This window comes from Anguilla anguilla, chromosome 9 (assembly GCF_013347855.1).
Source record: "Anguilla anguilla isolate fAngAng1 chromosome 9, fAngAng1.pri, whole genome shotgun sequence".
Taxonomy (NCBI): Eukaryota; Metazoa; Chordata; class Actinopteri; order Anguilliformes; family Anguillidae; genus Anguilla; species Anguilla anguilla.
This window is the reverse complement of record NC_049209.1, coordinates 1491304-1503803: the sequence shown is the minus strand read 5'-3', so window position 1 is coordinate 1503803 and position 12500 is coordinate 1491304. Positions and strand designations below refer to the sequence as shown.

The window sequence follows — 12500 nt, the reverse complement described above, 5'->3', positions numbered from 1 at the left end:
TTTTTGTTTATCTTTTGCAATTAAAGAAAACTTATTTGAAAAACTTCTTAATTCTCAAAACACATTTGCTTTTAGATACTAATGATCATTCTGATGATAATGTGATGATTCTCTGCATTTTAATGTTATAGTTGAATGAGGATTAAAGCCATTATTGGTGCGAATGAATACTTGTGTAATCAGAGCTAATTTTAATAGACTGCAGAACAAAAAGAGCATTAATGGTGATTTGAGGGACAATAAGCAGCCCAAGAGTCAACCTTATTTCAATATAAATGAATTTGATGCAAAGCCCAGACCCAGACAAAAAAAACACTCAAATGTGAGCAGTTTAATAACAGAACATCAATGTTATTTGGGTTTAGATTTAATACCAAGTGCAGGTAATAAAAATGTTCTTTGGAGCCTAACTTAGCAGCGAACATGCCCAGTGAACTTCTCACTCAAACAGTTCAGACAGTCTTCTGTTATTTTGTAAAAGAGCTTTGTTTCACAGCTTCTGTGGATGGAGTAACTTCGATGGATCAATCACACAACACATTTTCCCCAGAATGCTGATTTCACCGCCAGCCAATCACGGCTCCTGCAGTAGAAACAGGAAGGAGTTTAAGCACGTCATTTTACAGCAGGCTAATGTTCAGCAGGAGAGGGGTGTGTGCATCATGGGAGATGATTAACATGTGGTTTAGAACAGTGAGCAATGGGCAGTAGAGAAAAACTCCAGCTGTACAGGCCAATGCACTGTAGCTGACCATAAAGAATCTTTATTGCGCTTTTTTCTGACTAAATGTTTTTAATTTTTTTTTATTTTGTAATTTATTTAAATGACAGAAACATGTAGAGAGAACTGCAAAAATAATATTATTAACAAGCAGTATAACAGAGGTGAACAAAGACTGATAGAGGTAAATATATTTTTTTTAAACTATATACTTTTTTGATATAGTTAAAAAAATAGCAATTAAATATTTTGGAAAATATATTGGAGTGAAAATTAGTCTAAGGAACTCCAGGAAGGCAGGAGGGTGTAAAATAGTTTCAGTAACTCCAGGAGGGTGGACAATAGTCTCAGTAACTCCAGGAGGGTGTAAAATAGTCTCAGTAACTCCAGGAGGGTGGAAAATAGTCTCAGTAACTCCAGGAGGGTGGAAAATAGTCTCAGTAACTCCAGGACTGCAGGAAGGTGTAAAATAGTCGCTGGCTGGCTGCAGTCACTGGGGTCCTTGTGCTTCTACGCTGGTTACTTCACTGAGAGCCTCAGTCTACGGTTCTAAATTGTGGAGAAAAAGGGGGGGGGAAAACAACAGGGAAAAATAATTGATCCAATATATAAAAAAGTAATATGCCTTCCAACAGTAATTAGTATCCTGAGAGTGCATCTTAATTTGGAATAGGTTTGCGAGCGTGCAAGGCTGTGTTTCCTAACCCAGCTGAGTATAAGATCTGTTCAAACACCAGCTGTGGAGCTCCTGTTCAGCGCGCAGTGGGAGGAGAATCTAAACGAATCTCCACTCCTGCCAACTGTACCAACACGCAAAGGCCTGGGAGCAAAGGACCAGCTGAGAAATATCTAATCAAGACAAAGGGTGAATTAACAGCTCGTTTCACTGAGGTAATTAAGCGCTCGCTCGGAATGAGGGCCAACAGATGCTTAAAACCCCTCCTACTGGGATCAGCAACTTTTCCTCCTTTTGTTTTGGTTTTTTCTTTTCTTTTTTTCCCCCTCCATGTAAATGCCAAACACACTCTGTGCCAATTCACAAACTTCGAAATAATATAGACTGTGCCCGCTGTTCACTGAAACCTCTGTCAGCCAATCCGGATGATATAAAGCTCACTGAATGTGTGAAATGGTTGGGCAAAGCATTAGTCAGTGAACAGAGTTGTAAAGTTGTGCATTGGAGTTGATCAAAAGACTTATATATAAATAAGAAGTAGATCATTCTATCAGCTTTCATTTTATGGTATTTACATTCATATTGGGTGGGCTGTATAGGAATTGCAACCCCTTTTATACAAAGTTCCATTTAAACACTCAGTGAGGTGTTTTAAAAAATGACCAAAATGTCTGTATCTATATTAACATCATATTAGTCAGGTCATTGCATCAGAGACAGTGGAAAAACTCAAGAGCATTCATATAATTAGCAAATTTATAAGCATAGATGGGCTTAAATGTTGGCCAAATAACAATTTAACCTAATTAAGATTATGTAGGACTGCCAGCATATACTGTATATATATATATATATATATTAGGATTAAGACTATGTAGGGATGCCAGTATGCAAATATTAAGATTGTGTAGGATTGGTATATGATTGTGTTAGTATAATAAGATTAGGAATATATACAAAAATTAAGATATAGATTATGTAGGACTGGCAGTATACAAAACCAGTGCAGGATCACTGTTCAGTTCAGTTGGTGGACGACATGGGTCTACACTGCCAGTAGGGGGCGAAATTTCATTGATTAAGTTTAGTGAAGGGATCACAAAACTTTTAACAGAAGGTCTACTGGGATGTTTAACTATATTATGCTGCTCTAAGAAGATTCATACTTGATCTTTTTTTTTTTTTACAAACACCTTTTTGAAGTGGTCTAGCATATGATAGTTGCAGTCTAATATATGATAATATACTGTAAGCAAATGATCAGAATAGCATTTCAAACAAAGTCAGCGGCCATTGTTTATTGTTTGGTAAATCTGCTCGTAATGTATGCATACGTGTTTGTTCTTTTAAATATATGCCCCAAACCACAAAACACTAAAGATGCTCTTTAAGGAGAAATGCAGCTTACTCTCAGCTTAGAAGCAAAGAAGAAGATTGCCAATAACCCTCGAATCAGGTTAAGAGGAAGAAAGAGGAAAGTTATGCAAAGGTCTGACTGAATCTCGGTTTACAACGCGAAGCAGTTCTTCTAATTCTTGCAAGCTGTCCAGTGGTGGCAGTTGGTATTTCTTCCTGAGAGGCTTTCATAAATTTGCCACAGTAAAGCACGTCGAGCAGAACAACACGAGAAGGACGAGCCGGTTCGGTTTACCAGTGCAGTAAATATCCTGTCCCTTGTCATGTGGGAAACCCAGTAGATCATTTTGCGCGTGACACACTGAGTCCATCTCAGTGTAAAAAATAAAAAAAAGAGAGAGAGAGAGAAAAGAAAGTCAACGTGTGTCCGCCGGCCTTTCTTGGGTTCGAGGACCCATGACTTGCAGTGCACCTTCTACGTAAATGGCGATCTGGCAGTGGCGTAACTGCCACAGTGAAAAACATAGTGTGGCAGGCTTACCGATATCCTGAAATTCACAACACAATAAAGTTTTTGCCGGGACTGTGTCCCAATAATCAGTCGAAAAGATCAGATCAGAGAAGCTCGTCCGTGGTCCCAGAATCGGCCCTGTTTGATCTGTCTGTGCAGTATGCGGTACTGTTAATGAATTCAGCAGTATAACACCTTCATCATAGGCAATGAATAAGTTCAGTCGTTGATAAATGATTTTAAAAAATAATATGTGAGCTCTGATTATCACTAGGGAAGGGAAATACAATATGGATGCACACCAGGAGTTTTCCCCCAGTCTCTGTTAAATAATTAATAAATGGCGGCTTTTTTTAATCAGGAAAAATAAACGCTTGCAGAGATACTTTGAATATTGATGCTGGCCGGGATGACCCTGGAGGAATGGTTAAGAAGCAAAAGCCTTTAGGCTGCATCTCATTTCAGGGACAAAAAAAACTACAAAACCCAAACTCACTCTGGCCAAGAACCATCTACCAGAGAGTAGACTTCCATATTGTTACACCTTCAGTAACACCTACCAGGGAGCAGATTTGCACATCTGTACATCTTCAGTAACATCTACCAGACAGCAGATTTGCACATCTGTACATCTTCAGTAACATCTACCAGACAGCAGATTTGCACATCTGTACATCTTCAGTAACATCTACCAGAGAGCAGATTTGCACATCTTTACATCTTCAGTAACATCTACCAGAGAGCAGATTTGCACATCTTTACATCTTCAGTAACATCTACCAGAGAGCAGATTTGCACATCTTTACATCTTCAGTAACATCTACCAGAGAGCAGATTTGCACAACTTTACAGCTTCAGTAAATTTAGATTAGCGCATGGATTCCCTCCCTAATTGTCCTCAGCTGACCTTGACAGAGTTCAGAATGTAGTAGGATTGTGTTGTTCAAATATTATTAACGATATCATTTCATCAATAAAATCCAATAAAAATATGTTCCATAGGCTTGATACTTTCACACATCTGTGCCGTATTAGCTGATAGCCATCAGAGGGTTTTGCATAAAGGGGTTTGCACAAAACTTCTAAAGAGGACTTGGCTCAATGTCTGACCAGGCTGCCTGTGGTTTAGCTGGCACCATCTCTTTCTGTAGCACCGATGAACAGCAGTGACTGCTAGCACACTGGAAAGTAAACTTTGCACTTCTCTTGACAGTTCATAGATTGGTATCACATATCCAGTAAACCAGATTATTGGGAATAGCAGCTTTTGAATACAGTGTGCAAGGGTAAATAGGTTGATACCCTGGAGATCATTAGGGGGTGAGAACAGATAACTTGTCATCTTAAAATCAACGGCTTATTAACTGTTGACAAATTGTGAGATATTTTTTATCAACAGATGTTTAAGGTTCAAGCCAAGAATACGCCCGTGCACGTGTGCGTGTGGGTTCTGTCAGGTCAGGAAGGTTGGAGCATTGTAATGATGTGGCAGAGTTTCAGTGTATCTGCGTTAGCAGAGTTAATGACCTGCAAGCCTGCGCACAGTGAGCTTCATTTCAATATCAGGAGGCTCTAAGATTATCACTGCCTGGCAACATGACCAAAGCACTCTATTTTGTTGTGTTTTTAATGTATTTAAGACTTTTTTGCGCTGTATGCTTAGTCATGCTACAGATCATCAGCATCAGGTCAAAGTGTGTATGAGTCAACTCAAATGGGGGTGGGAGGTTACCGAAGAATTAGGTACGAATAAGAAATCTAGAGCCATCAAATAAATTAGCGCGCACATATCTGTGACCTATGACACATAACCATAATAATTGGATGAGAAAAAGCATTACAAGATAAAGAATGTTTTAATATTTATTCTTGTCCTGGACCAGTTTCTCATTAGTAGAGAGAAATTTAATGACATTCTTTTCACGTGAGTATTTATTTATTTATTTATTTATTTATTTATTTTCACTAAATTATGCTCAGCCTATCCAAGCATGCAATGGGTGAGAGGCAGGAATACATCCTGGACAGATCTCACTCTTTCACCACAGGTGCAATTTTTTTTTTTTTTTAATTGAATAATTAGAACATTGGGACACGGTCACCTCTAGGCACAGTAATCCCCGAGCTCCTCTCATTTATAACTTGGGCCCACATTTTAGGAATATCCACCTTTTTAGAAAAATAGTGTCGTTGCCTTCATTTTAAAGGAGGAGGAAGTTCCATTGGTGTGCGCTGACGGGACGAAATGGCAACAGAGAAGGTCAGATGTGAAGAAGTTATAAAGTCATCAGACCAGACCTTAACCTCTGCCAGAAGTCTTTTATCCTTAACTTTGAACGGAACTTAGGGGGCATTTATGAGATATATGTAGCAAAAGCACTGGTGCAGGTGTGTGTAGGAGAAGAGAGAGAGAGAGAGAGGGAGGGAGCGAGGGAGGGAGGGAATGAAAGAGAGAGAGAGAGAGAGATCTGGCTGAGGCTGTAATGTGAAATTAGTGAAGATGTACACACTTTAGACAGTAAGACAGCAGTGTGGTTCTAGCCCTCGCTGTTTGTATTCAGTAAATACATTTACTAGCTCTCTCGTGGCTCATTCAGTAAAACATCTCACCACGAATGCATGAATACAAGCTGGAGCTTAGTGCCCAGGCATAGCAGGCTTCAGCCTGTGCTGTGTAATTAACTGTCTATGATTGGCTGGCCCGCTAGCAGAATGCAGCTGGCTACACACCACCAGGGCTCCTGGAGTCATCATTACACTAGTGCTTCTAACAGGTACCCGCAAGCTACCAGCTGCTGTTAGCAAGAGATCCTCATTGCAACTCGCTCCCCTGAAGAACTGTGTATGGCCTGTAGTGTGTAAAATAGTCACTGACTCTCCTGTAGTACTGTGTGTGTCCCCATCCCTGCACTTCTTGGTAAATTGTATTTGTCCTAATACTCTAGCTTAATCTTCTGCCTAGTTTGGCTTTGCAGATGTTAGACCAGGATAGTGTTCATTGTTCTCAGCTAGAAATAGCTGTACAAAATAAGTAATTGTACCTTACTGAACCCGTGTTCAGCAGTTGTCTACGATCATGAAAATGCACTTCTTGTACGTCGCTTTGGATAAAAGCGTCTGCCAAATGAATGTAATGTAATGTAATGTAATGTGTAGCCTGTAGGGTGTAAAATAGTCACTGGCTCTCCTGTAGTACTGTGTGTGGCCTGTAGGGTGTAAAATAGTCACTGGCTCTCCTGTAGTATTGTGTGTGGCCTGTAGTGTGTAAAATAGTCACTGACTCTCCTGTAGTACTGTGTGTGGCCTGTAGGGTATAAAATAGTCACTGACTCTCCTGTAGTACTGTGCACTGACTCTCCTGTAGTACTGTGTGTGGCCTGCAGGATGTAAAATAGTCACTGACTCTCCTGTAGTACTGTGTGTGGCCTGCAGGATGTAAAATAGTCACTGACTCTCCTGTAGTACTGTGTGTGGCCTGCAGAATGTAAAATAGTCACTGGCTCTTGTGTAGTACTGTGTGTGGCCTGCAGGATGTAAAATAGTCACTGGCTCTTGTGTAGTACTGTGTGTGGCCTGCAGGATGTAAAATAGTCACTGGCTCTTGTGTAGTACTGTGTGTGGCCTGCAGGATGTAAAATAGTCACTGACTCTTGTGTAGTACTGTGGGTGGCCTGCAGGATGTAAAATAGTCACTGACTCTCCTGTAGTACTGTGTGTGGCCTGCAGGATGTAAAATAGTCACTGACTCTCCTGTAGTACTGTGTGTGGCCTGCAGGATGTAAAATAGTCACTGACTCTCCTGGAGACTCTCCTCTCCTGTAGGCTTTTACTGAAAAACACAAATGCATTTACTGCAAAACTTCATAAGACACTGTTTGGCCTCCCGCAGTTTGTTTTCAATGTCAGACTGAAAAATGACACCTAATGATTTGTTTGAAATGTTCCCTTTCGTTTGTTTGCCTTTCTTTTCTTTTCTTGGGTTTCAATTAGAGGATGATGTTTGTCAAATATACGGCTTTTCACTGCCATGAACCCACGAGGGGAGTAATGCAAAATTCGGTACAAAACTTTCATATGGTACAACTCATAAAAAAACAATATGGAATAACTCAATAATGGCTGTTTTAGTCTTGCAGCAATAAACCTGAATTTATAATTGTGCAACCCTACCCACTGCCCCCCCCCCCCCCCCCCCCCCAAAAAAAACCTCTTGATTAAATTTGCACAGCAAGAAGATAAACAAAGTGCATCGCATTTGAGTGACTGAACGCAGTCCTTCCACTCTCCGCCAGCCACATTGTGATGTCACTTCCTTCCAGCTCCCTCGGGAAAGGATCTCACAAAGCTGGTTTCCAGAGATATAAGATAATAAACTCCGAGGAAAGTAACACACAGCTCAGGCCATACGGCAGTGTTATTTTTTTTTTTAATTTTTAAAAAACGAGGAGGAGTTAACAGCCGCAGCAATGGCGCTCAGTCCACGTGAACACAGCGGATGGACAGACCGTATTTGTGGTTTTGCGCCCAGCGAGAGATTCGTTCGCAGGAAGTGCTGGAATTGAGATTAATGGCGAGATACGCCTAGCTCAGCTGTGCTCTGAACAGACTTGCCCTGTCCACTGGTGCACATTTGCCCTGTTCATCAGGGAAAGAGCAGCATGAATGCTTTAAGATCAGGGGCTCGGCAAAGGCAGACACGCATCACCTTGGCTGCATGACACTTATTCATGGTTTCCCAGTTATTTATTTTTTCAATGGTCTCCTGGTTATTATTATTTTTTCTCCTTTGTAAATGGAAGCAGGAAAGTACTTCTTTTCACAGGGCCTTTTGAAAGCATGTTATTGTGGTTCATGTGGAAAATGTGGAGCCCGGTCAGTGTGTGGGCAGAGAATGGTGCCGTTCCTGCTATCTGGAAAGCATATCAGATGACAAAGAGCGCCGGGGCGATTCTTGTGTGGAGTTTCCACCTGCTTTCACTCTGTGAGCGTGTGTGCTGTGCTTCTGATGGCATTCAAGCTGCCCCAGAATAATCAGGAGCACAATAGACAGGAAATTAGAACAAGGAACAAGATGGAAAGCATTTTGTTTCTTTTGTTCCTTTGTTTGTGTGTGTGTGTGTGTGTGTGACATATTTAGTTAGTAAGCTTATTTATAATGTTTTTATGAACATATATCAACTGAATTAATGCATAGCATTCCCCTTTGGGAATTTTGAGGAAGAGCTCCGTATGACTGCCATTGGAATCCTACGCACGCACGCGTATTTAATTGGATGGGGGATGATCCGGAGGGCATTGCCACGTGAATGCCATCGCATCCATGCCATTTATCTCTGTGAGCTGAATGTACCAGCGCAGCCTTCGGTTTTGAAAAGATGCACGAGGTCAGTGGGAAACGGGGAGAGCAGCAGCGAAAGAGCCCCTCGTTATTCACTGAAAATGGCATGTAAATAGGGGAATCGATTAATGTCAGCCCTGCGCATCATCTTCAGTCAAAATCTAATGAAGATGTGGTGAATGACATTTTTGGATTGAGCCGCATCAATATCCCTGTTATAAAAAGGTGTTTGTCATGTGATAGAGCTCCTCACTGAATTCTCTACTGGGCCTTCTTTAATTATTTCCTTCTGCCCACTCTCAGCAAGTTAGGTATTTTAATTTTTTTGGCACCTATTTTCATCATCCAAATCCAAATATTTTGCCCTGAAAATATTCACAATATGTTAATGCATGACATCACATTTATTTGGCAGACGGTTTTATCCCAAACGATGTACAAAAGACTGAAGGTCGTCGGAACAGCTACAAAACACAGGTTCGATAAGCTACAATACCTATTATGTAACAGTTATTCATAGTCATTAACACATTAAGTCCAGTTCACACAGTAAGCTATGGTAAGTCAAACTTACATCGCAGCATTTAGCAGACTCTCTTATCCAGAGCGACTTACACAACTTTCACATAGCATTTACATACATTGCATCCATTTATACAGCTAAATATATACTGAAGCAATGCAGGTTAAGTGCCTTGCTCAAGGGTACAACGGTAGTGTCACCCCCGGGAATCAAACCTGTGACCTTCAAGTTACAAGACCTGTTCCATACCCATTATACTACACTAGGAGGCATGGCAACACGCACAGTACCACTGATCCCCACTGAGCCTCACTGTGCCTAGAACCCACCGACAGTGAAGGCCGGTCCGGGCACAGAGAGAGCCAATCACAGCGAGGCACGGACCGGCCCGGCGAGATCGCTGCGTTCAGACGGCCCCGCACACGACCGCGCTCGCTAACGAAGCTTGAAGGCGAGAGCGAAGTGCTGGGATGTGAAAGAAAAAGGTTTGCAAAGGTGCGTGTGTGTGTGTGTGTGTGTGTGAGTGTGTGTGTGCATGCACACGTGTGTGTGTGTGTGTGCGTGTGTGTGTGTCTGAGTGCGAGTGTGTGTGTGTGTGTGTGTGTGTGTGTGTGTGCGCCGTCAACCCCGCGAGGAGTGCTGACAGTGCAGCTTCTCCCGCTCCCTGAAACGCGCCTGCCTTCTGTTTCGGGCCGTAATTATTTAAAGCTCGGGAGATTCGGTGCTCAGCTGGACCCGGAGCCGGACCCCGGCACGTCTCTGACCCCTCCCTCCACACCTCGCTGATTTCCATCAAGGTGCTCTGTGTTTGTGCCGACCTTACGCCGGACAGGTGCTATTTTGGCTTCGTTGTGAGAAAAATAGCAAAGCATGAGTTATTATCCTCATTATCACTCCCCTCTGTGTGTGTATGTGCGTGTGTGTGTGTTTTTGTGTGTGTGCGTGTTTGCGTGTGTGTGTTTGTGTGTATGTGTGTTTTTTAAGAAAGGCAGTTGTTGGGCTTATTTTCTTTTTCAAATGAATTCACCAACCGCTGGATCATTATGGGCCAGCATATCAGTGACAGAATCTTCATGTCAGACAAGATCTAAAAAGAATGATGTAATCTGCAGTCAGAGATTCAGTTTTTCAAACTTAAAAAGAGAAATAATTGAAAGCATGTTTAATAGCGGCCTACTGGATGTTTTTTTAAAGCACATTTCTCACATGTCTTTAAGTCTAAAAGCAAATGAAAGGGATTTTTTCATCCTTTCAAAGGACTGCTGGAAATGCCTAAAGAAAGATCGGCCATCACAGCCAAACATCCCATTATGACTTACCAAGGCACTCAAGGCAAAGAAATATCTGAATACTTTGTCCCTGGATGAATGTTTTTTTCTTTTTTTTTACTGTTTAAAAATATATCCTTTGATATCACTGTCATTCTTTAATGTCAGATGGCTCGAGGACATCTTGTAGCCTCTGTAAGGCCAACCAATAGCGTAGCTTTGTTTTCAAAGTGGCCAATCATACAGTGTGAGACAGAACAGTAAACACTCAACAACAACAAAAAATAACTGAAATGAATCATTTTTATCAACATGGAACATTACAAGCTGCGAAATATACATGCAGAAAATAGTATGCTGACAATTTAAATCAGCTGAGGATAAAAAAAGTAACTTACAGGTATTTGGTGGGGTGGCCATCATGCTGAGTTGTGACTGGATAGGCTGCAAGAACACAAAGATTTGAATTGGCTCACAGCTTTTTTAGTTCCTCTTCTTGGAGTGCAAATTAAAATTAAACACGGGAAACAAACACATTGACAGACCAAGCAAAGAATCTGAGGCTGCTGTGGAGCTTTTTGCATCAGAATCAGCAGGTCCATGAAATCTCTCCTTAATGTTGAGTGATAAGGGCCAGGAGATACACCTGAGCTCATTACCAATCACTCGCCAGGTGTATATGTGTACAGGTGAGGTCGCTACTGATGTCACCATCCAATCCACGGCATCCCCATCCCACATTCAAGTATTTTATCAAGGCACTGGTAGTGTTCAAATCTGTTCACTTGCATTCTACTGAGTATAGAAGTTATATAAAACTTCTATATGACTTGTATACTTGAAATTAGACAAGTGCGCTGATTTGGACAGGGCCATGATTATTTTCTGTCCTCATTCTCTCTTCTGCTTCTGGCTCAGGAGTGGCTACACTAGCGGCCATAACAGGAAATGTAAGAATTGTTAAATAAGTGAAATAAGGGAACATGATCCTTTTTATGGAGGCAATCTGAGCTATAAATGACTTTAAATCCCACAATGCTTTGCTTCAAACCAGTAATTAGAAGGATAGTAAGAAATGAAAGGAGGGAACGTTTTGTTCATGTCAATTTAATATAGGCTAGAAAATGCCATGTATAACATATATATTATGATCAAACATCATGTGGAGGCATGATGAAATATAGAACACTAAATATAGAGCTCAAGCTCAGCTGATATTAGAATATTAGGTCATATTTAATATGCGCAGTTCTTACACTGATAAGTGGTTCATTCCACCATTCTGAGATGGCAGAAGGGAAGAAATAGCTGTATTGAAATATTTATTCTCTTGGACAGAAATAAGTCAAAATCCAACACAGACAAAGCAAGTAACTCATCTAAGTGCATCATTAATGTACGTTGCAGCAAGTGGCTCTGTTTGCTATCAAATAGATTTGGAGCAAAATGCAGCAACATAAAAACGTTAAATTAATAAACAGTGCAGCCTATTACATTCCTAAGAAATGAGTCCTAGTCTGTGATATATTGTTTTACACAAACACATACACACACACACACACACACACACACACACACATATTTTATATAGCATATGTAAAATGTCACAGTGGAATAAGATGACTGCAAAGTTGTAATTTAGGAGGACTTGTTCGTTAATGGCGGCCTGTTGCCGGGCGACCTCTCTGGCGGTATGTGTATGTCCTGTGTGGGGATCCCGGGGGAAAGCGGCGTAATTAAAGCTGAGTCCTCTCGCCTTTCCCACTCAGCCGGCTGGCAGCCCCTCTAATGGCCTCCATATGAGTCACTTTATGAGCGCAAAGTGGGATTAATGTTTGGGGGGGGTGGAGGGGGGGGACGGCCGTCTGGGGAGGGACCTGTCAGAGCCCAGCAGCACACACCCCCCCACCCCCCCCCCCACCCCCCCACCCCCGTGCCAGAGCGATCGCGGTTTCACATCGTCGCCCCGGAGACGATGTCACCCCCGCGGAACCGACCTGGATGGATGGAAGCAAACAGAAAGATGAAAAAGCGGGCGAAGCCAGGGTTCTGTTTCCTTCTGCAGCCGCGCAGTGCACTGCAGTCCCACTGTGTGCCGGGTTCGATC

General features: G+C 41.8%; 1 long non-coding RNA gene across 1 annotated transcript in view; it reads right to left on the bottom strand.

The window, feature by feature from the left end:
- Positions 1 to 386: 386 nt before the first annotated feature.
- The window catches only part of LOC118235206, a 25174-nt gene continuing 13060 nt past the window's right edge, over positions 387 to 12500 (bottom strand). The window contains exons 2-3 of the long non-coding RNA XR_004766806.1: positions 10792 to 10837; positions 387 to 1270 (exon numbers count right to left, since the gene is read on the bottom strand). This is a non-coding gene — a long non-coding RNA (uncharacterized LOC118235206). The remainder of the gene's footprint in view (positions 1271 to 10791; positions 10838 to 12500) is intronic.